The 22,525-nt window shown below is 42.2% G+C and overlaps 1 protein-coding gene across 4 annotated transcripts in view; it reads right to left on the bottom strand.

Moving 5' to 3' along the window:
• The window catches only part of LOC124555563 (carbohydrate sulfotransferase 5-like), a 641,036-nt gene that overhangs the window by 6,571 nt on the left and 611,940 nt on the right, over positions 1-22,525 (bottom strand). The gene's annotated exons all lie outside the window — the stretch shown is intronic.

Raw genomic sequence — 22,525 nt, 5'->3', positions numbered from 1 at the left:
GGTCTTAAAAAATTACCAATAAATTTCACATTTTCGGATGATGCTTTGGTTTGGAAATATTTTTTATCTAAAGTACAGTGTTCTGAAATCCAGACAAATGTTGAAAAAATCAGTACTTGATGGAGAGTGTAGCAACCAGTCTTTAATATAGGCATTTAAAACTCAATGTGCATAAGTAGATGACAATTTCTCATATCATTTGAGCACAATATCAGCAGTCAGCCAACAAAATAAATTAAATAGAATGACTAGTGAAACTAATATGAGATGGAATGAGAATACAAAACTTTTAGTTGTAACGATACAACTCAGATTCCAATATGATCTGTACTAAAATTATAAAACTTAATCTAATGTCAGCTGCAACTTTTATAATCAACTAGCTGAGTACTGCGTGCTGCCTGGGTACATATTTATTTCAATTATAATAGTCCACCTCCTCCTACCCCCCTCTCTCTATCCACCTTCTCCTGCCCCTCTCTTTATTCACCTCCTTCTTCCCCTCTGTCCATCTGCTGCTTCCCCTATGTCCATCTCCTCTTCCCCCTTTCTGCCCATCTTTTCCATCTCCCTCTCTATCTATCTCCTCTTACCCCCCTCTCAATCGCTCTCCTTTGTTCCTCCCCTCTATATCTGTCCATCTGGTACTCCCTTTCTTTCTTTCCATTTGTTTTTCCCACCTGCCCCTGTCTATCTGCTCCCACCTCTGTCAACGAGCTCCTTCCCCCTGTGTCCATCTTCTCCTCCCAACGTTCTCTCTCCATCTCCTCCTCCCCCTCTCTCTATCCATCTCCTCCTATTTACTTTCCCTGTCCATTTCCTCCTCCCCCTCTCTCTGCCTATTTCCTTCTCTCTCTCTTCCTCTCCCATTCCATCAGGAGATTGCTGGTACTAATCCCCACAGTATTTCTTTCCAGACAGCAAGTATTGTGTGTACCATGTTTGGTTGAAATCGATCAACGGCTTTAGGAGGAGCTTTTTACTTATGGCTTTGCCCATATACACATGTCACATATATTTAATGTATTTCATACATATTTGCACAAATATTTCACCTGTATCCCTAGTGAATTTCATCCTGCAGTAATGTTTTCAGGCAGCTCAATTTTTATGATGTCAAATCCAGTGAACTATGTGTCATACAATGATATAGTTTTGTGTGTACATCCAGTGGTGTACGTGGATACAGTCGGTGATATGTGCTGCACACAGAGTTAATAGCAAACAACTAAAAAGTTAAAACATTGTGCCTGATGCTGCAGATTTTCACACATCTCAGTGTTTATGACTACATATTTCCTGAATCATGCATTGTACAGTGATATATTTTTGAAGATGCATTCAGTGGTATATGTGAATACTGTCTGCAAAATCTGTTGTTAATAGAGTGAGTAGTGAAGAAATAATAAAACTAAAGGGTCATGTCTGGTACTGCAGTTTTACTGCACGAATAGCAAAAGCGTAGCAAGTGATAAACTTTTTTCCTTTCACAATTTTGTGGTGGGGGATCAGTGAGAAGAAGTTCTCATAAAGCTATGAAATAAGGTGTAAGGTTTGTTGCAAGTCATTAACTGCTCTCACTCACAAATACTGCATTAATATGATCTGCCTATTTGCATGTCATGAGCTGTGCTTCTTTTTCACCTCTGCACCCACCCCTTTGAGAGATAGGTGGTTCCTACCATTTACAATAGTTCTTTCCACACACTAGGTGATGCGTGTACCAAGTTTAGTTGAAATTGATCAATTGGTTTAGGAGATGATATGGAACATACATACACACATGCATTCACTTCTATAATATGGTTGGTTGGCTGATGTGTTGGTTGATTTGATTGGGAGGGGAGGGGGGTGGGGGGAGGAGACCAGATAGCGAGGTCATTGGTCCCACGATACAAGATAGCAGAAACTAAGGGAGGAACAACACCAACAGCACAGTCCAGTTGATGGGCAAGGAATACAGGCAAACAAAGAGGCAGAAGGAATGTCAGGGCAGCAGGAAGAGTAAAGAACAGGAGAGGGCAGAGGTGGGGAGGGAGGACAGCAGGGGTGCCCTAGAGGCACCAGTACAGTCGGTAACCAATCTGAATCCCCACACCATACCATGATCTTGACACAACAGGGTCAACACCAGGCAAAGAAGCCACATGGAAAGGGGAAACAAAATGGCACAAAAGACTAGATAAAACTTACTGAAAAGGGGGGAAGCCTGGCTGGCATGGAGACAAAATTGAAGGACTCCCAGAGCAATGCCAGTGATAACCAAGTCTAGAAGGAAATTCAGGTACTTAAATATGGGAAGATAAATCACTTTTGCAAAGAAAACTGAGGACAGATGTAACCACACAATGGTCATCCATTAACACCTAGTAGGAGAGCAGGAGGGCATGTACAGTGCTAAGCACCAAAAGATGGGAGCAGTCCAGCAAAATACAGATCACGGCCCCACAGTAGTTACAAGGGGGTGGGGGATCATTACAAAGTAAAAAACTGTGGGTCAACCAGGTATGACTGATATGAAGATCGCTGAGAATGATATATTCTTCCTGGGAAAGGCAGAGGGGAAAAACACCACATGGTTGGTGTCCCCTTAATCACATGACACCTATTAGACAGGGGGTTCCCCCCCACCCCAAGAGTTGGCTCCCAACTCAGTGAAAGTAATCTGATGTGAAGCTGCAAATCTGCCCTTGGAGGGGCCATGGAGAATGGATTGAGCTGGCTGCTTCCCCCAGCCTGATGACTGACAAGCCCATTAGATAGGATACCCACATGGCCAGGAATCCAAAGGGAATCAGCCAAACAAGCAGCACAGTCAAGATTGGCAAGAAAGTTGTGGACAGCACAGACACAGGGATGGTGAAAAAAACACCAGTCAATAGCCTGAAGACCACTCATCAAGCCCATACATAACAAAACTTGGTTAAGGGAGAACTGTTTAACAAAGCAAAGGGCCTGGTAAATGGCTATCTATTCAACAGTGAACACCCCACATGTTGCAGGTGAGAGATAATGTCCCATGCCAACAGAAGATGTGAAGGCATATCCCATGTGATTGGTGAATTTAGAGCCATTGGTGGGGAAAAGAAGAAGAAGGAGGAGGAGGAGGAGGAGGAGAAGAAGAAGAAGAAGAAGAGGAGGAGGAACAAACAATGAGACACCACTGGAGCGATTGAGATTTTTGGACACCAGAAGAAATCTATTTGAATCCAGGGCCAAGAACTAACCAAGATTGGGTGTTCAGGAGAGAATGAAGGGGCAAGACAAAGAGGGAAGATGGAAATCACAGCACAGAAAATCAATGTGGAGCCCAACCAGTCAACCCATTTGAGGGTGAAAAAACAGGTGGATGACATGACGTGGCCACGAAAAGAATAGAATACGAGGGGCAAGTGAGGATATCAATGGCATAGGAAACAAGGAGCTGGAACAGCTGAACAAAATGGGGGGAGGGGGGTGGGGGTGGGGGGGGAGGATCCCAGCATCAACCAAAAGTCTATCAACAGGGTTAGCATGAAAGGCACTGCTGGCCAAACAGATACGATGATGGTGGACCAGGTCCAAGAGGAGCAGTGTGAAAGGGGCAGCTGAGCCATAAACTTGAGAACCATAGTCCAGATAGGATGGAACTAAGGCTCAATAAAGGCAGAGAAGAATCGAATGATCCACACACCAAGATGGGTTGGCAAGGAAGCAAGCACATAAGAGTTTATGGAAACAGCCGGTCTTCAGAAGGCAGATATGGGGCAACCAAGTAAACTTATTATCAAAAAGAAGAGCCAAGAAATGGACCATGGTCAGGCATTGGGTATTGATGTAGAGACCTGCATCAGGATGGACTGTAGTAAGATGACAGAAATGCACCATCCATGTTTTAAGGGGGGAGAACTGAAAACTGTGTGAGAGAGTCCATGAGGAATCGTACCAGATGGCACCCTGGAGCTGTCCCTCCACAGAGGCCAATGAGTGGGAACTAGCCCACATACAGAAATCATCCCCATACAGAGCAGGGGTGGCCACTGGTCTGGCAGAGGCCATGTGTCCATTAACAGTGATGAGGAAAAGAAGGACACTTAACACGGAACCCTGTGGAATGTCATTTTCCAGGATTTGTGGAGAGCTTAGGACAGTGCCAGCATGAACTCAAAAAAACTGGTGGGACAGGAACTGGTAAATAAAAACTGAGAGAGGACCTGGAACACCCCATTCATGGAGTGTAAGTAAGAGGTGATGGTGTCAAGCTCTGTATAGGGTTTACAGAGTTTGAAGACAACTGCAACAAGATGGCGGTGTTGATAAAATGCCAGCCAAACTGTGGTTTCTAATCAAACTTTGCTCAAACTGATTGACTGGGAACAATTGAGGGACGAGGTATCCTTATCAGGCTTGAAGACAGGAACTACAGTACTGTCCCTCCAGTGAGAGAAAAAAACACCTTGGAACTAAATATGTCTAAACACCCAGAAATGATATTGTAGTTGTGGAGGACTGAGGTTTAGAAGCAATTGGTAATGGATGAGATTGAGGCCAGGGGCTGAATCGTGGGAAGAGAAGCGGGCCAGAAGAAGTTCCCATTTAGTAAAACATTCATTGTAAAATTCCATCTGACAAGGGGTGAAACATAAGTGGGAGGCTTCAGCTTCCTACTTCTGGTGGAGGAAAACAACCAGATAGGAGGCTGACGTTGATGCTGTTGCAAAGGGGATTGCAAGATGTCCCATGAGAACTGATGGATCCGTACAAAGGCCACCCACGAGGGCAAGGCCAGGGATGGAAGATGGCTGCTGGCAACCTCGGAGGGTGTGGAGCATAGCCCATACCCGCAATGAAGAAAAAGAAGAACCTAGGGAGGAGACGGACCATTCCTAACACACCAACTTGCTCTGTTTGATTAAGTAATATGCTTTGTCATGAAGGCTTGTAAAGCTAATAACACTAGCAAAGGATGGGTGCTGCTTAAGGCATTTAAAGGCTTGAAAGTGATCATAGATTGCAATGACAATCACCATACTTAACTACAGGGCCGAATGGTGGTGAAAGAGGCCTGTTGAGTACCAGGCAATGCTGGTGGTGCGAATAATTGTATTGGACATGTCACAGATGACTGAATCACTACAACCTGACAAAATTTGATAAACACAACCTGGGGGTATATAGAGGCCAATCAGAATGATTCAAAGCCTGGTGGGGTAACACTAACAACATCTATGAGGGTAAGTCAATTATTATCCGCAAAGTAGTTATAGAATTTTATTGTAATCAAATAGTAAACTTTCAAGAACATCATTTTTTGACATAGTCTCCTTGCATTTCAACGCAATTGGTCCATTGTTGTATGAGCTTCCTGATGCCCTCATAAAAGAAGGTGTTCGGTTAAGCTGCGAGCCAGGAATGCACCGCTTCTTTCACTGCCTCGTCCAAGGCAAATCAACAGCCTCGTAATGCCTGTTTGAGAGGACGAAACAAGTGATAGTCAGAAGGGGCAAGATCGGGACTATATCCAGTACTTCAAATTTGAGTTTCTGGAGCATTTCAGCAGTGTGGACTGCAGTTTGTGGATGGACAATGTTGTGCAACAACACAACACCTTTTGACAGCACCCCTCAGTGTTTGCTTCGAATTGCAGTCTTTAGCCTGGCAGTAAGCATCTCACTGTAATGTACACTGTTTATTGTTGTGCCCCTTCCCCATAATGTTCCAGTACTGGGCCTTATGCATCCCAAAATACCGTAAGCATCAATTTTCCTGTGGACAGATGAGTCTTGAACTTTTTATTGCACGGCAAATTTGGATATTTCCATTCCATACTCTGCTGCTTACTCCCCAGCTCGTAATGATAGATCCATGTTTTGTCACCAGTAATGATCTTGTCTAAGAAGTTGTCCCCTTTGTTACCATAGTGATCCAAATGTTTCTAGCAGATGTCCAAGCACGTTTGTTTATCCAACTGTGCGAGTTGTTTTGGGACCCCTCTCACACAAACTTTATGAAACCTAAGTCTGTTGTGGATGATTTCGTAGGCAGGACTGTGACTAATTTGCAGATAATGTGCCACTTCGTCAATAGTTAACGGTCTGTCAAAGAGAATCATTTCATGTGAACGCTCAATGGTTTCTTCATTTGTGGCGGTAAATGCTCGTCCAGCTCCTTCTTCGTGCGTAACACTTGTGCGACCATTTCTGAATTTTTCAATCCATTCGTAGACACCCCATTATGGCAAAACACTGTTCCCGTACCGTATCAAAAGTCTTCGATGAATTTTGGCCCTTGATATGCCTTCCAACCACAAAAAATGGATCACTGAACATTGCTCTTCTTTGGTGCAAATAGACAGCAGAGCAGCTACGATTAACAGCACAGCAGCGATAACGAAACTAACCTAGCAGCTTGAAAATTGCAAAGATATAACAACAAATAAACACAGCATGTGTCATCAACGTAAAATGACAATACTACCAAAATAAACAAAAATATAACTAAATTGCTGATAATAATTGACTTACCCTCGTATATGGGCCGACATGCAAATGTCACCAGAAACCCTCAAAAGACCAACCTGGTTCCAACAGAAAGCATGGAATCCATGAAGTGTTGGTGAGTGAGCATCAGTAAAATGAGATTCCTGGAAAATGACACCAACTGTGGAGTAAAAGGAAATAAGGGACTCTAACTCTGGAAGGTGACTGTAGTATCCAAGTTCCATTGAATAAGCACGGAATGGGGGTCCAAATGGAATTCAAATGGGCTGAAGCTGGTGACACCACTGCGTCACCAGCTATCACTACCAAGGACAGGGTGACGTCCATAAGCAAGAGATCAGACAGGTTGCAAGGGGGCAGTCAGCGGCTGTGGGGGCACTGGAAGAGCTCTGCTCCAGGACTTAAGCTTCTTCTTCTTCTTCCCTTTCATGGATCAAGGAGGGCAGGACCCAAAAAGAGAGCAGGCTTCAGCAAGATCTGGAACTGAGTAAGAGCAGGTGACCTTGGAGTGCACAGACTGTGGGTCCAGCAGCTGACTTGCAGGAGCAAGCCTTCAGTCTGGGAGATGCAGGGGCAAGAGTGGTCCAGGTAGGGTACCCATTACTGGCAGATGCTGAAGAAAGGGGACACTTCTCCAGTTGGGTAGGGGGAGCAGCATCTGGACGGGAAGGTGTGAGAACTGTAGGGGAGGGGCGAGGAGATGTGAGGTGGGCAGGACTGGGATAAGGACGAGGAAGGAGTAGGAAAGGACATAACAGACACAAACCTAGATGTGAGGGTGAAGATAGTTATATTTCTGGCAAGCCTCAGTGTAGGATAAATGATCAAGGGGATTCTATTCCAGTATCTTTTCCTTCCCATAAACTTGGCAATCCAGTGAGCATAGTGAGTGATGGTCATGATAATGCACACGGGCAGCATAACACAGAGCTGTCCCTCAGGGAGTGGATGTCCACATTCACCACATAGAGTGTCTGCTCTACAGCGGGAAGACATGTGCCCAAAATGCAAACACCGAAAACACGTCATGGGTGATGGGATGTACTGCTTCACATCACATGGGTAAACCACAATTGCCGCCTTCTCTGTGAGAGTATCCCTCACAAAGACCACAGAAGCACCAGTACTGATTTGATTGTCCTTACAGCCTTTCTGAACAAGCCAAACAAAATTAATATCCCACCATTTGAGACTAGAACAGAGTTCCTCATGAGTTTGAAAATGAGGTTTCTCTGAAAATCGACTCCCTGAACTATATCCAAAGATTGGTGAGCAATAATGGACATCAGGATGTTGGCAAGATGGTCAAAGGCATGAAGGGTCATAGACTGAAAGGCAGAAGTAGTTTTGATCAACAGTGAAGCCGACTACATCTTACTCACAAAAAACCCCTTGCGTGTGAGGTTGCAAAAGGCCAATGATGTTTACAGTATTCGATGCCCCACATATTGTCTACCAAGCAACCACAATGTTGGCTTCTAATGGCAACATGGGGCAGGACTGGAGGTATCCAATGATGAGCACAGCATGAGACTATGGAGCATAGCTTAACTGCTCAGTCGATGAGTAACTCACAACAGTGCTAGCAATATTGATACAAAGCAGAGCAATGTCAATGATAAAGAAGTAAATATTGCATTGTATCTACAACAGCTGTCAAAGTTGACATTTCACCAGAAAGTAACCCAAGGAATTTTAGAGAGTGAGGAAGAAGTGGCTGCTAAAATATTAGCGTTTCTGTAGGATGAACAGTTAATGATGATGATACCTGCTTATCTAGTGAAAGTGATATTGAAACAGGTGTTGAGCTACGCAGTTCATTACCCTTGTCGGACAGGGAGCCACAAATTCTGTCTCCAGTGAAACATAGTAAAGGACAATTGTTGTCCACGGAGCAGGTACTACACATAATTAATGTATATGGAAAAAAGGGGGGGGGGGGGGGGGTTATGAACAGATTTCAAATAAGTCTGCAGCTATATGACCATGTAGTGCATAAGAAAAACTATGGATATTCAAGTGAGGACAAGGTGCACTTGTTACAAAATCTGTGTTTGTGCATTTCAAGGATGCTTGATACAATTTACAGGATGTGCATGATCCTACTACATAATGCACATCAAACTGGACACAATACAAATAACAGTGATTTCAAGGAAAGCTATGGATGGTTGCAGAGATTCAAACAGTGCTACAGACTTGGAAGACATAAGATAACAAAAGTTCAAACAAAGCATCAACTTGACAATGCACAGCAAACTATGAAATAATCCCATCAGTCAATAAAGAACTTGTTTTCAACTCTGAACAATCAGGATTTGATGAGGAAATGCACATGAAAGGGACCCTGGAAATTAAAGGTAGCAAGACAGTTGTATCAACATCAATTAATATCAATGCCATAATGCATTCATTATGCTGACTGTTAATCTGGATGGCGAATTGGATGGAAGTTATTTATTGTGCTGTGAAAAGTTGGAGGTGCTCTGCCCCTTACGATTCTTTATGGTGTGTGTGATCTTACAAGGGCAGTAGGGAATATTTATGTCACAGCAAGCAAGAGTGGGAAAATGAGTGTAAGCAAACTACAGCTATCGTTTGAGCACTGCTTTTGGTGAACAGCTGGTCAAAATAATTGCTTTTGCTTGATATATGGTCTGTGTATAAAAATCATACTCCTTTAGAGCAACCTGTAAAGTGTGTGACATTGCAATTCATATCACCTGGAACTACTGGACAAATTCAGCCTGTGGATGCTTGTTTTTCTGTGCCTATAAAATATATCATCACACTAGCCACAGCTACACCTTAAAGGATAGCCAGTTTCATGATAAGCTCCATGACAGACCATTTCACAATTGGCTGCATGCCATCACATTCAATCAGTTCTCATACACTGTTAGTGATATGACTGTATAGGCATCTTTTAAGGGTGGATTCCTAGCTGAACAGCCTACATGGTCTGTAACTAATAAAGAGTTTGCCCTTGATCTTGATGGTGTGAACCTTTGTGATCACGGTAGCATGCCATTTTTCATTTGGTGTTGATGATGCAAGTTAATGGTTTGTTTTGAACATTTATTGAACGTTGATAATGTCCATTATGGGAAGTGTAATACATACATCACATAGAAGGTTGATCTGTCCCTCCCAGACACTCATTTCTGTCATCCCCCTGATGCACATGGTGAGTTGTTATTAGTTAATATTTTTCCTGTCATAACTGTTAACACAACACTTGCAAAGGAGCTTTACTAAAGATTGAACTTGTGACCTCGTACTCAATGGGTTACTTGTTACAGAGTCCACTTTGCCAAACTTTGTCTTTGATAGTTTCCATGAAAAATAATGGCTTGGCAGAGGTAGAAAAGTCCCCGTCAGTCATGGTGCACAACAGGTAGTGGGGAAAGGGTTTCACCCCAAGCTGGAAAGCCTGGCCCTCCTCTCAGGGGGTAGCCAGGGAAGGGGAGGCTGCAGAGTCATAAGAAGCAACACTGAAACATACATTCCCAAACAGAGAGATGGCCGTGTAAGAATGGCCAGTTTTTTGGAGCTTAACACATTTAATACACACAGTGTTCACCCTGATGCCACCCACTCTGATCAGGAGTTCTTCCTGTGGGCACCACATTGCCACAGCAAGAACCATCTGGCATGGCAGCCATTGCCAGCAGCTCTGATGCTCCAGAATGACAAGCAAGTATGTCTAGGCATACAGAAGGAAGTAGCAGCTCATATATCAGACGTGTGATTCTCCTGTTGTCAGGGGGCTCAATCATAAGGGTACATAACAACCCCACCACATGGACTGTCTACTGTGCTGGCTATACAGCATTAGGGGATGTTTGGGAAATAATGGATGAGGCAATAAGGCCATGTGCTGAAAATGCTAAATAAGGTGTTCTTCCACAGATGGTTCACGCTACAGAAACAAAATTTAGAGGGGGACGTAAAGCCCCAATGGGATACCAAAAATGCTGAAAAGGAATGGAGAAGAAAAAAACAAGAGGAACAAAACTGTAAGAGATAGCAGAAACCAGGAGGATAGCCCAGCTAGGACACCAAGAGAGGGAAAGAAGAGGGCAAAAGGAAAGGGAATGCATCTTGGGAAGGAAGAATGGGCTGTAATAGTTTGGGGCCTGATGTGTGCCATGCACGAACTTACGAAATAGCTGTGAGCCCTCAAAGGGCACTTTCATAATACATATAGATGCCAAACATGCTTAAGTATGGGCAAAGACTGTAGTATTCTCCAACTGTGTTTGGCCAGCCGGAGTGGCCGAGTGGTTCTAGGCACTACAGTCTGGAACCGCGCGACTGCTGCGGTCGCAGGTTCAAATCCTGCCTCGGGCGTGGGTGTTTGTGATGCCCTTAGGTTAATTAGGTTTAAGTAGTTCTAAGTTCTAGGGGACTGATGACCACAGCAGTTAAGTCCCATAGCGCTCAGAGCCATTTGAACCAACTGTGATTTATGACCATTCTCTGGATAGTGTTCATCCATGGCTGACTTTTCCAGCCCCCAGATGACAACATGCTTCCTCTGCAATGTAGAATAATATAATGTGATGAATGGTACACAACAAAACTATCACAATTTGTTTTGGCAAACCTGGTCATGGAGTAATATTATTAATAATATTATTAAGGATATTATTAAGGAGCTCTGAACTCTGCACCACCTTGCCCATATTGTTTCCACTGACAGTATCTGATATGATCTGATGGTGAAATGGTACTGATGGTGAAATGGTACTGCACCAGTTTGTGGATCACATGGGTAGGTTCACCCAAAAATTAAATTTAGTGTCAAGATAGAGTGGGATGGCAAACAATGTTTCGTGAATGTGCTAATCAAATGGAAGACAGTTGGCTGGCTTGACCATTTGGTATATAACAAATGTACCCATACTGACCAGGACCTGAACATGCACAAAACAAAGTTGTCTTGAAAATTTTAGCACATAATGTAAATATAATTCCTGAGGATGGGCATATATAGTCTGAACCTCAGCATTTGATGTTCAAGTACAGTGAAAACGGTTACACCAAAAAACATATTGTTGATGTTTCAGATGCAACTGAGGACGGACATTTCATGAGACAGCATAAGAAGACAAGATGGCAGCATTTTTCTCTCTACTGTGTGGTGACAACCCAAAATATAGAACTTTTCTTAGGTGACTGTCTACATCTGTTAAGTATTTTGAAAAAAGCTTATTTGTGCTATCAGCTGTAAAACTGTACATTTACTCTCTACTAGTTTCAGTGGGTAGATCACATATCTAATGAGGAGGTATTGAATAGAATTGGGGAGAAGAGGAGCTTGTGGCACAACTTGGTAGGACATGTTCTGAGACATCGAGGGATCACCAATTTAGTATTGGAGGGCAGTGTGGAGGGTAAAAATCGTAGAGGGAGACCAAGAGATGAATACACTAAACAGATTCAGAAGGATGTAGGCTGCAGTAGGTACTGGGGGATGAAGAAGCTTGCACAGGATAGAGTAGCATGGAGAGCTGCATCAAACCAGTCTCAGGACTGAAGACCACAACAACAACAACAACAACAGTTTCAGTTACAACAACCACCTTTACAAAAGAAAAAACAGTATACATCAATGAATCAAAAATACATTTTTGTCAAATACAATGCAACCAACTGTAGAATGTGACAGTTATGGGGCAGTTGTGGGGCACAGAAATTCGTGATGGCAGGTGTTCCCAGCAACTCATCTTGTCCCCCCAGCTAGAGGCCAAAATTCCTTTACAAGCAGCAACTGAGAGCTCAACTAACATATCATTCGCCGAGCGAACACTGTTGATATCTTTCTTGTGAAAAGTTCTGGAACCTGCTTCCTCTCTACTGGATTGGACTATTCACTGCTATAAAGACTATCAATTACTGCACTGATAACAACTTTGTGACAACGAACTAAATATCTGGTATTATACTTACAATGTCAAGTTTGCTCACATTTGCTGACCCAGCTCTTTTACGTTACATGAATTTTAACTATGTTCTGTTAGCAGTTTGATTGTGAATTAATAAAAGCTTTGCATTTTAGTAACAAGGAACTGGACAAGAATGTACAAAATTCTCCTCTGAAAGGCTCCATAAGCTTCTGCTATTTCTATATAGGCTCTTCTATCCTACTCAGTTCTTCTCTCCTACTCTGCATAGGCAGAACATGCTTTACAGTAACTTACACTGGTGGTAATGTAGAGACCAGTGGAACAAAACAGATGGCTCTGGAGGTAAATAACAGTAGAAACTAAGAAGTGAATGAGTAAAAAACACAAATGCAGAGTGCAGTAAAGTTATTTTAAGTCTATACAACAATCCAGGAAGCAATCCAAATCACAAAATTAATCAGAGAAGGTCAAAACTCTACTACTCAATGGTGCATAACTAAAGGCTTCAGTGGCTAGCGAGAGGCTGACTAGCAATAGCCAGAGTGTGGTATTTAGTGGCAAACACTTTGTCAGACGATGGAGCCACCTGACGTACTTGCCGTGGCTGTTGATCATTGTACGGGTGCATGGGGTGGCTGTCTGCTGGAGGCTGAGTGCCTCTGATGTGTTGTCCCTATTGATACTTGGGCTAAGCAAGGAATCTGAATCACCATCAGGTACTAAAACTCTCCTGTCTTTGATCAGTACACAGGGCTGAAAATGAACTAGACTGTGCTGATTTCATCAAGGAAGGGGAGAGAGGGATGCAGAAATTCCTGCCAAAGGCTTCCACAGTAGATCCCCATCATGGTTGGCTGGGTAGGGAGGCAGCATTGTCTGTGGGGGTCCTAAAAGATGATGAAAACAGTCTGTGGGGAAGCTTGGGCCAGCCTACATGGGAGTAGACATCTGATGTGGCAGAGATGGGACCAACAGGTTGGTCTATATGGACACCAAGGCCAATAATGACCTCCACCAATGTGGGGGGAGGGTCCACCAGTGGCAAGGGTGGGAGTCAGGAGCACCATACAGGGAGGAAGGAGCTCTACCTCCACCACCTCCCATTGCTAACTTCGTGTTGATGCCTAACATGATGGGAGAGGTTGTAGTGGTAAGAGGCAGGATGGAAAGTTGGCTTGTTCCTAGAGTGGCCATGGATGGCACACTCAACAGTTAGTGGTGGAAGTGAAAGGGAGGGGTAGGGGGTGGGGAGTAGTGGGTATGTCACACTGAGGATGGTGTGGATTCTGTTGATGGAGCAGCTTCTGCTTGCTGTTCTCAACCTCAAATATCTGCCTCCCCCTATAACGAATGATGACACCTTGGGTCCCGATAGGTTCTTGCTAAAAGTACAAGCCCAGATGTGGGAACCTACACTATAATATGTCTGTGTGTGTGTGTGTGTGTGTGTGTGTGTGTGTGTGTGTGTGTGTGTGTGTGTGTGTATATGTGTGTGTGTGGTGGACCCTCTGAGCTAGGCCCAGCAGGTTGAGTAGGGTGTGGGGTCTGCATCTGTGTAAAAGTTTGGCTGGGTTACATCCATTTACAGGGGTGCACCAAGCTGATGAGTGCTTCCCTGGAGTCAGCTGTCAACAGCAGTATGCGGGTCTGCATCTTGAATAAGTTCAGCCTCCGAACTGGATGTGGAATGGAAAGGGGGGATGGTCAGGGGCTGACAATAGTCCTTAAATGAAATGCAGATGCCGTAAACTGAGGGCCATTGTCAGACACCAGAATGGGAGGTGCCCCCTCTATTGGAAATATGATGGCCATGGCATGGGTACTAGCTGCAGCAATAGTTATAGCCATCAATACAACATGCGGAAAGTTGGAGAGGGCATCAACAACTTAGCAACCAAACTGCTCCCCAGAATTGACTAGGGAAATCACCATGCACTTTTCACTGGGAGTGGTCAAGGCAGGACTAAGGACTGAAATACTGTGCTGGAGCCATGTGGTTGAGGACACAGGCATGGCATTTGTGGATAGTGCATACAATTGCAACATAAGTCACAGGCCAACACAAATGATACTACAAGGGTTGACTGAAAAGTAATGCCTCCACCTATGTAACTCTTCAACAGTTGGCAGCATTGATATGCAGCAGGTACTGGCTTGTTTCGTAGCCTCTTCTCTACAGCTCCAGTTGGCAGAAAGCCTTAGCATTGAACGGTTTTGTTGTTACAGTGTAAAGTATGGAACATTGCACAGACGGTCGGTCAATGCGATTTAAGCAACGTACAGTCATTGAATTCTTGACAGCAGAAGGTATGACCCCAAAGGAGACTCATCAGAGAATGAAAGTAGTTTATGGTGACTGTGTTGATGTGAGTACTGTGCATCTTCATTCTCGTAATGCGAGAGGAGTTCCTGGCAAATTTCAAGTCTGTGCACTTTCATTTCAGGAGTCAGCATCCGGGTACCCATCGTGCACAGATCTTCTGATAGTCAAGCAAAGCAATAACGTGACCCACAGCTTCTTGTGAAATGCTGATTGTGCTTGCAATTTTTCTCTAAGTGATACAACAATTGTCCTGAATCAATCTGTCAACATTTTGCTTGTGAAACTCGGTGGTTGCTGTCACAGGACATCCAACTCTTTGTTTGTCACACAGGTCAGATGTTCCCACCTCAACATCTTTAAACTTACTCACCCAACAGTGCACAGTACTCATCAACACAATCACCATAAACTGCTTTCATTCTCTGATGAATCTCCTTTGGGGTGACACCTTCGTCTGTCAAGAATTCAATGACTGTACGTTGCTTAAATCGCATTGACCGACTGTCTGTGCAATGTTCCATACTTTACACTGTAACAACAAAACCGTTCAATACTAAGGCTTTCTGCCAACTGGAGCTGTAGAGAAGAGGCTACAGAACAAGCCAGTACCTGCCAAATATCAATACTGCCAACTGTTGAAGAGTTATCAAGGTGGAGACATTATTTTTCAGTCTACCTTTGTATGCTATTGCCTTCATTCTGCACATTCCCAAATGTACAGTGGCATTATGCCTGTGACATAAGGAAAAATAGGTGAGCCATTGTGGGTCAGTGTCCTCAGGCAGGTAGTGCTCCTGTCAACACCAGCACCATACAGCAGACAACACTCTGTGGAGTAGCAGATCACAGGCCATTTCTGATGTCACTTTGTGTACCACAATTGGAAATTTTTCAAGGGTAATTTGCCGATTTGTGTCTATGGCAAAACAAAATGCCTCATGTCTATCAAATTTGGCATCTGGACTGCACGGCAAGTGGGAAAGTGAGTCATAGTTGGAGAACTGTGTCGTGGACCAATAATGGATCGCATATGTATAGTTACTGAGGAACAATGCCCACCATTACAGTTGTTGCATCATTTTATCATGAAGTTTTGAATGAGGACCAAAAAGTAACAAAAGGGGCTTTTGATTTCATGATCAGGTGAAACTTAGCACCACAAAGATATATGTGAAACCTCCCAGTGCCATACCTGATAGCCACAGCTTTGTTTTCTATTTGTGAATTATTCCTCTGCACCACATTTAATGTTTTAGGTACAAATGCAATGAGCTGTTCTGTGCCATTGACATATTTCTGGGGCAGCACGGCATCAATGCCACAATCCGATGCATCAGTTGCAGTCATTAAACATGTGCCCGGATGGAATGTTGGTAAACAAGGTGTCAACTTAAGGCTCTTTTTAAATTGCATGAAAACGCTCTGGCATGCATCTGGTCACACAAATTTAACACCTTTTTATGCAGTTGATTGAGAAGATGGGAAATGTGACTCACATTGGGAATAAACATGATGTAATAATTTATTTTGCCAAGGAATGACTGTGGTTCTTTGAGGTACTTAGGAGCAGGTAAGTTAGTTATTGTGTCCACATGATCCTGTGTGGGTGTGAGCCAATCTCTACTTAATATATGTCCCAAGTACTGGATACTTGGCTCAAGAAAACTACATTTGTCAAGGCGACAACACAGAACACGTTATTTGAGAAGCTCAAACAACATCTATAGCTGTGCAGATGCTGCTCCCGTAAGGCTCCAGTAACTAATACATCATCTAACTAATTAACACATCTGGGAATACCTTGTATGAGTTGCTCAATATATCTCTGAAATATTTGGTAGCACTTGCAACACCAGATGGCAATCTATTGCAACAACACATGCAAAATGGTGTATTAATCACCAAAACTTGTTTTGTCTGATCATTTATAACCAATTTAAAGTAGGTATCAGTGAGCCCCCAGCAAATTCAGCCAACAATTCCTCTGGCTGGGGAATGGGATACAAATCAACATTTGGTTTAGCATTAGTGGTAGACTTAAAATAACCACAAATGTGAAGTGATACATTAGGTTTCTTAGTGCAGAAGTGAACAAATAACCAAAACAAGTCCAAAGTATAGCAAATACAGCTTAAGCAGAGATGCTGAGTTGTAGACAGGTGACACACTAGTGTGGCTCCAGCTGCAACAGGCTGTGGTCATGTGTGTGTGAGTAGCATGTGCATGCGTGTGGGGGGGGGGGGGGGAGGGGGGGTCTGTCATCTATTTTTGACAAAGGCCTTGTTGGCCAAAAGCTTGTGACAGGCTTTTTGTTGTGCCTATCTATGACTCAGCATCTCCACTATATGGTGAGTAGCAGCTATCCTTTCTATAATATTGTCACATACCATCCTGGATTTTCCATTGTTTAAATACAGCCTAAGTGTAGTGAACAGTCCAGGGTGCACTCTAAATCACAAATGTAAATCAGGCAATGTCAAAACTGTTGGCACATAACTAACGGCTTCAGTGACCAGTGAAAGACCAGCTAACAACAGCTGGGCTGTTGTATTTAGGGACAACTATGAGCCAGAGGGCCACGCCACCTGACATGCTTGCTGTGCTGCAGCTGCAGCTGCTATGCCTTGTGTGCATGCAAGCAGCAGCTATTGCCAGGAGCCTGAATATCTCTGTCATGTTCCCCCTCTCAATGCATGAGCTAGGCAAGGAATCCAAATAACTGCCAGATACTAAATAAGCAGACCCTGTCCCAACCCCACTACACAATAATTTTAATCTTATAGGTGATGGCTGAGGCACCTGCCAATAGCTCAAGAAGTTGATTCAAAATGACATGACTTGAACACCAAGAGGATTTTATTTAGGCACTGTTCTATGAAAGGCTTTTAGGAATGTTAATGAGTTTGTTTCAAGACTGATGAAACATCACAATCGCAATATATGAAATTTAGAAGGAGCTAAAAAAGGAAGTTGTTATGCAATATAAAATAACAGCTCTTTTAAATTGCAAGATACTGCTTCTAAGGAAATACTAGTACTCTCTGTGAACATGTTGCACAAAGCTCAAAACTGCAAAATTAGAGGTATTGGGACTAGTCAAAAATGTCTATGAATACCTCTCACATAGAATTAAAAGGAAGGTCAGCATTGGCCGTAATATTGATGTTTTATTGATAGCAGAATCAATTTTCGATCACATAGTGATCATCTTCAGTGCTGTACAAATTAAACTCAGACACTGGTATCAAGTTATCAATAACCAAAACTGAGAAGTGATAACAACAATCAAGTTATCAATAACCAAAACTGAGAAGTGATAACAACAATCAAGTTTTGGTTATTGATAACTTGTTACCAGTGTCTGAGTTTAATTTGTACAGCACTGAAGATGATCACTATGTGATCGAAAATTGATTCTGCTATCAATAAAACATCAATATTACGGCCAACGCTGACCTTCCTTTTAATTTAACATATATGGTCGTTGTGCACACATCACTCCATGGAGTTGCCAATCAACTTCTCATGTAGTACACAGTGGATGGTAAAATCAAGTCTCATGAGAAGAGTAGACCAAGTCATATGCAGCACAAAAAACTGCAAAACAAAGAACAATGGGTATACAGCTGTGGGAATTTGCTTCTCTTGCAGAAATTTTCCACAGAAGTTCACAAAATGTTGCTGTAGCCATATCATGGAGATTTCTTCACCCTGGCAACCCTGGTTTCATCATTCACACAGTTCAAGGTGGACTCAAATATGACAGTCTAGGTGTCCCGATGAAAAAAGAAAATAAGATCATGATCAACAGACTCCAGGTTAAGAGAGACCCTGGAGTTCCTCATCATAGTAAATCATCAGTCCATCTTAATCTAGGTTCTGAGAGCCCCAATCACACCCAATAGAAAAAAGGGACTTATGGTTCTGAAAGCCAGTAGTCATGGGCACTGACTGAAGGCCCAATATACTCATGACCCATTTTTTTCTATTTTTGAATGTTCTAATGCACTAATTTATGGAATTAATGAATTTTAATACTGGAAATTATACTGCATATGTTGACAAGTGGAGTAGATGGCCTATCAATGCACTCACTAAGATGAGAGTGCTAAAAGAGAGGTCATTTTGAAATTCATTCAGAGAGTTTATTTTAGGTGTTTGGACCATAATTCAAATATGTTTTGAATGTAAAGGAAAATTGGAATTGCATGAAATATCATACTACACAATGATGTTCAGAATGAAGTATAGCACTTACATACACTCTGGATATTGATAAACAGGCAAATATCACACATCATCTGTAGAAAGTCCCAGTTGCCTTCTGACTGCTGTACAGCTTGTCAAATCTACTGTTGTACACTTTAGTTTATTATGATCATTCCATGCCCAGTGAACTGCCATTTTCATGCTATATGAGAGTGGAAAAGAAGCCCACCTTAGCAAAATGGGGTCTGAAGGATGAAGATCCTTTGCAATAGCAGTCAGGTTGAAGACATGCAGTGTATTTTAGAGTATTCTGCTTGTCCCTTCACAAATACCCTCAAAGATCTGAACAAAGCAAATAATTTGTAAGTGATGTAGCCAGAAACAATGAGATATGTATGATTACCAGACTTAAGAAAAGAAAATTAAGTAATTAATGTGGAACATAAGTAAAATAAAATCAGCTGAACATACAGGTAAAACATAGCTGATTGATATGGAAAAGTACCATGCAGATACCTTATATTTATGTTTTGGGTGGACATATATTTAATTTTGTAACAGAAGTCACAACAGAAGATAAATAAGAGAAAAAGAGGGGGAGGGGGGGGGGGGGGAGAGAGAGAGAGAGAGAGAGAGAGAGAGAGAGAGAGAGAGAGAGAGAGAGAGAGAGAGAGAGAGAGACGGAGGAATACAAAGTTACTGAAAAGGATGTTTGCAGCACAAATGGCAAAAAAGGCAAAAAACAAAACACAGAAAAAGAACAAATATATATTGAAATGAAACTACCAATATTAATTTACAACACACGAACATCTCTTGTATCCAACTTTTTTCCAACAATTTTTATTAGGTTCATGACCAGGTAACTGACAAGAACTTTAGAATTTTTAAAACAAAACAGCAGATAGTACGCAATACAATTACAAAGTAGTTTCATTCATAAATGGTTATCCTCATCGTGTTTCCCTAAGAAATGGTAGTATTTACAAACTATCACACTGTTCGTAGTAACTATACCTGAATGAAAGCAAGAATTATGGACATAAAAAATTAGGCTTGGTTTACATCTGATGATTGTCTACCCCTGCACAAATTCTTCAGAAAGTGTGCTGTATATTTGCAATGAGAGGCCTGTGACTATACACCACTGACACTCATCATTCTTTGCATAACAATGGTTATTCATTAAAGTCCTGTTTGTCCATCTCAGAAACATTTTCCCAGTTAATGAATGCATCCATGTCAATAACAGTTTCTACTATCACTTCCTACCATCCAAGTTTTAATATCATTTGTTGGGTTCATTAAATAACTTTCACCTCACTGTACACTGTTAGTCCTTTTTGCAGGTGATCAACTATTTTTTCCAACCACGGCAAACAAATAAAAATTCATCACCATGGAAAGTAGTAAAGGATGTTGTTGTAAAATTTAGTAACTGATCTTGCACAAAAGGGCTAGCTTTAAAATTAGGAAAAAATGTCATTCACCCCACCAAAGGACAGAACTGCTACTCATCATACAGATGACATGTTGAGTTTTAGATAGGGCACATCGAAAAGACTGTAACACACTGAGCTTTTGGTCAAAGCCTTCTTCAGAAAGGAAACATACACACATTCATACAAGCAAGCACACCTCATGCATACATGACCACTATCTTGCTGGCCAGCCCCCATTCTGGCCAGACGGGCTGGAGTTTGCAGTCGTGTGTGCACAAGGTGTGCTTGCTTGTGGAAGTTTCCTTTCTGAAGAAGACTTTGGCTAAAAATCCAATACATAACAGTCTTTTCATTGTACTTGTCAGCAGATCAATGTGTCATCTTTGTGGTGAGTAGCAATCTATGCTTTTCATAACATTGTTGATATTCCAACCTGGACTTTTCACTGTTTAATAAACAAGATAGAAATTTCAAAGTTCTTGGGTGTAACTTTTGATGAAAACATAAACTGGTAACACCAGTTGGTGGAGCACTTGCCGTGCAATTAATTTCCAAGTTCAGACATACAGAAATCAGTAAGTTAATGTATTTTACATATTTCAGTTCACTGATGAGCATACAATAACAGTTTGGGGCAAATCTGTTTGAAAAAATAATTAATTGCACAAAAGAAAGTAATCAGAATTGTATTACATATCTTAAGCTTGGGAAAGTAAACCACAGCCTCAAAGTGTATTTATTCACTGGTGAAACGTACTGTGAAAAGTCAATTTGACTTTGACTGTAATAGAGCCATTCAAAAATATGATACAATAAGAACAAATTCTCTCTGACATCCTCTCATCAACAAAAGTTTGCCACAGAATACAATGAACTACAATTTTTCATGCTTTTGGTTCTGTGGAAATTGCAGTGAAGAAAACTTTTACCGTTTATCCTTAGAAACCAAATATCTGACAGACATTAACAATATCTACAGTTACATCTACATCTACATGACTACTCTGCAACTCTCAATTAACTGCCTGACAGAGGTTTCTTCAAAGCTGGAATGAGATTTTCACTCTGCAGTGGAGTGTGTGCTGATATGAAACTTCCTGGCAGATTAAAACTGTGTGCCGGACCGACACTCAAGCTCAGGACCTTTGCCTTTCGCGGGCAAGTGCTCTACCAACTGAGCTACCCGAGCACGACTCACACACCGTCCTGGCAGTACCTCGTCTCCTACCTTCCAAACTTTACAGAAGCTCTCCTGCGAACCTTGCAGAATTAGCACTCCTGAAAGAAGTTGGTAGAGCACATGCCCGCGAAAGGCAAAGGTCCCTAGTTCGAGTCTCTGTCCGCACACAGTTTTAATCTGCCAGGATGTTTCGTATCAGCGCACACTCTGCTGCAGAGTGAAAATCTCATTCTGGAAATATCCCCCAGGCTGTGGCTAAGCCATGTCTCCGCAATATCCTTTCTTTCAGGAGTGCTAATTCTGTAAGGTTCGCAGGAGAGCTTCTGTAAAGTTTGGAAGGTAGGAGTTGAGGTACTGGCAGAAGTAAAGCTGTGAGGACAGGGTGTGAGTCATGCTTGGGTAGCTCAGTTGGTAGAGCACTTGTGTGCGAAAGGCAAAGGTCCCAATTTTCAGTCTCGGTCCGGCACACAGTTTTAATCTGCCGGGATGTTTTATCTTGAAGCTATTTCTCTACTGTTCCACTCTCGAACAGCATGCAGGAAAAATTAACACTTAAATTTTTCTGTGTAAGCTCTGATTTTTCTTATTTTATTATAATGATCATTTCTCTCTATGTAGGTGAGAACTAAGAAAATATTTTTGTATTCCAAGTAGAAACAAAGACTACCATCCCAATTCACATATCATATTCATGACACACTCTCACCTATTTTGCAATAACACAAAATAAGCTGCTCTTCTCTGAACTTTTTTGATGTCCTTTGTCAATTATATCCGATAAGGATCTCACACACAGCAGAAATACTCCAGAACAGGATGGACAAGTGAAGTGTAGGCAGTCTCTTTAGTAGACTTGTCACAAATTCTAAGTGTTCTGCCAATAAAATGCAATATTTGGTTCACTTTTCCCACAGCATTATCTATGTCATCACTCCAGGTAAGTTATTCATAATTGTAATTCCTAAATACTTAGTTGAATA

The sequence above is a fragment of the Schistocerca americana genome, chromosome X (assembly GCF_021461395.2).
Source record: "Schistocerca americana isolate TAMUIC-IGC-003095 chromosome X, iqSchAmer2.1, whole genome shotgun sequence".
NCBI lineage: Eukaryota > Metazoa > Arthropoda > Insecta > Orthoptera > Acrididae > Schistocerca > Schistocerca americana.
This window is presented reverse-complemented; position numbering and strand designations above follow the sequence as displayed.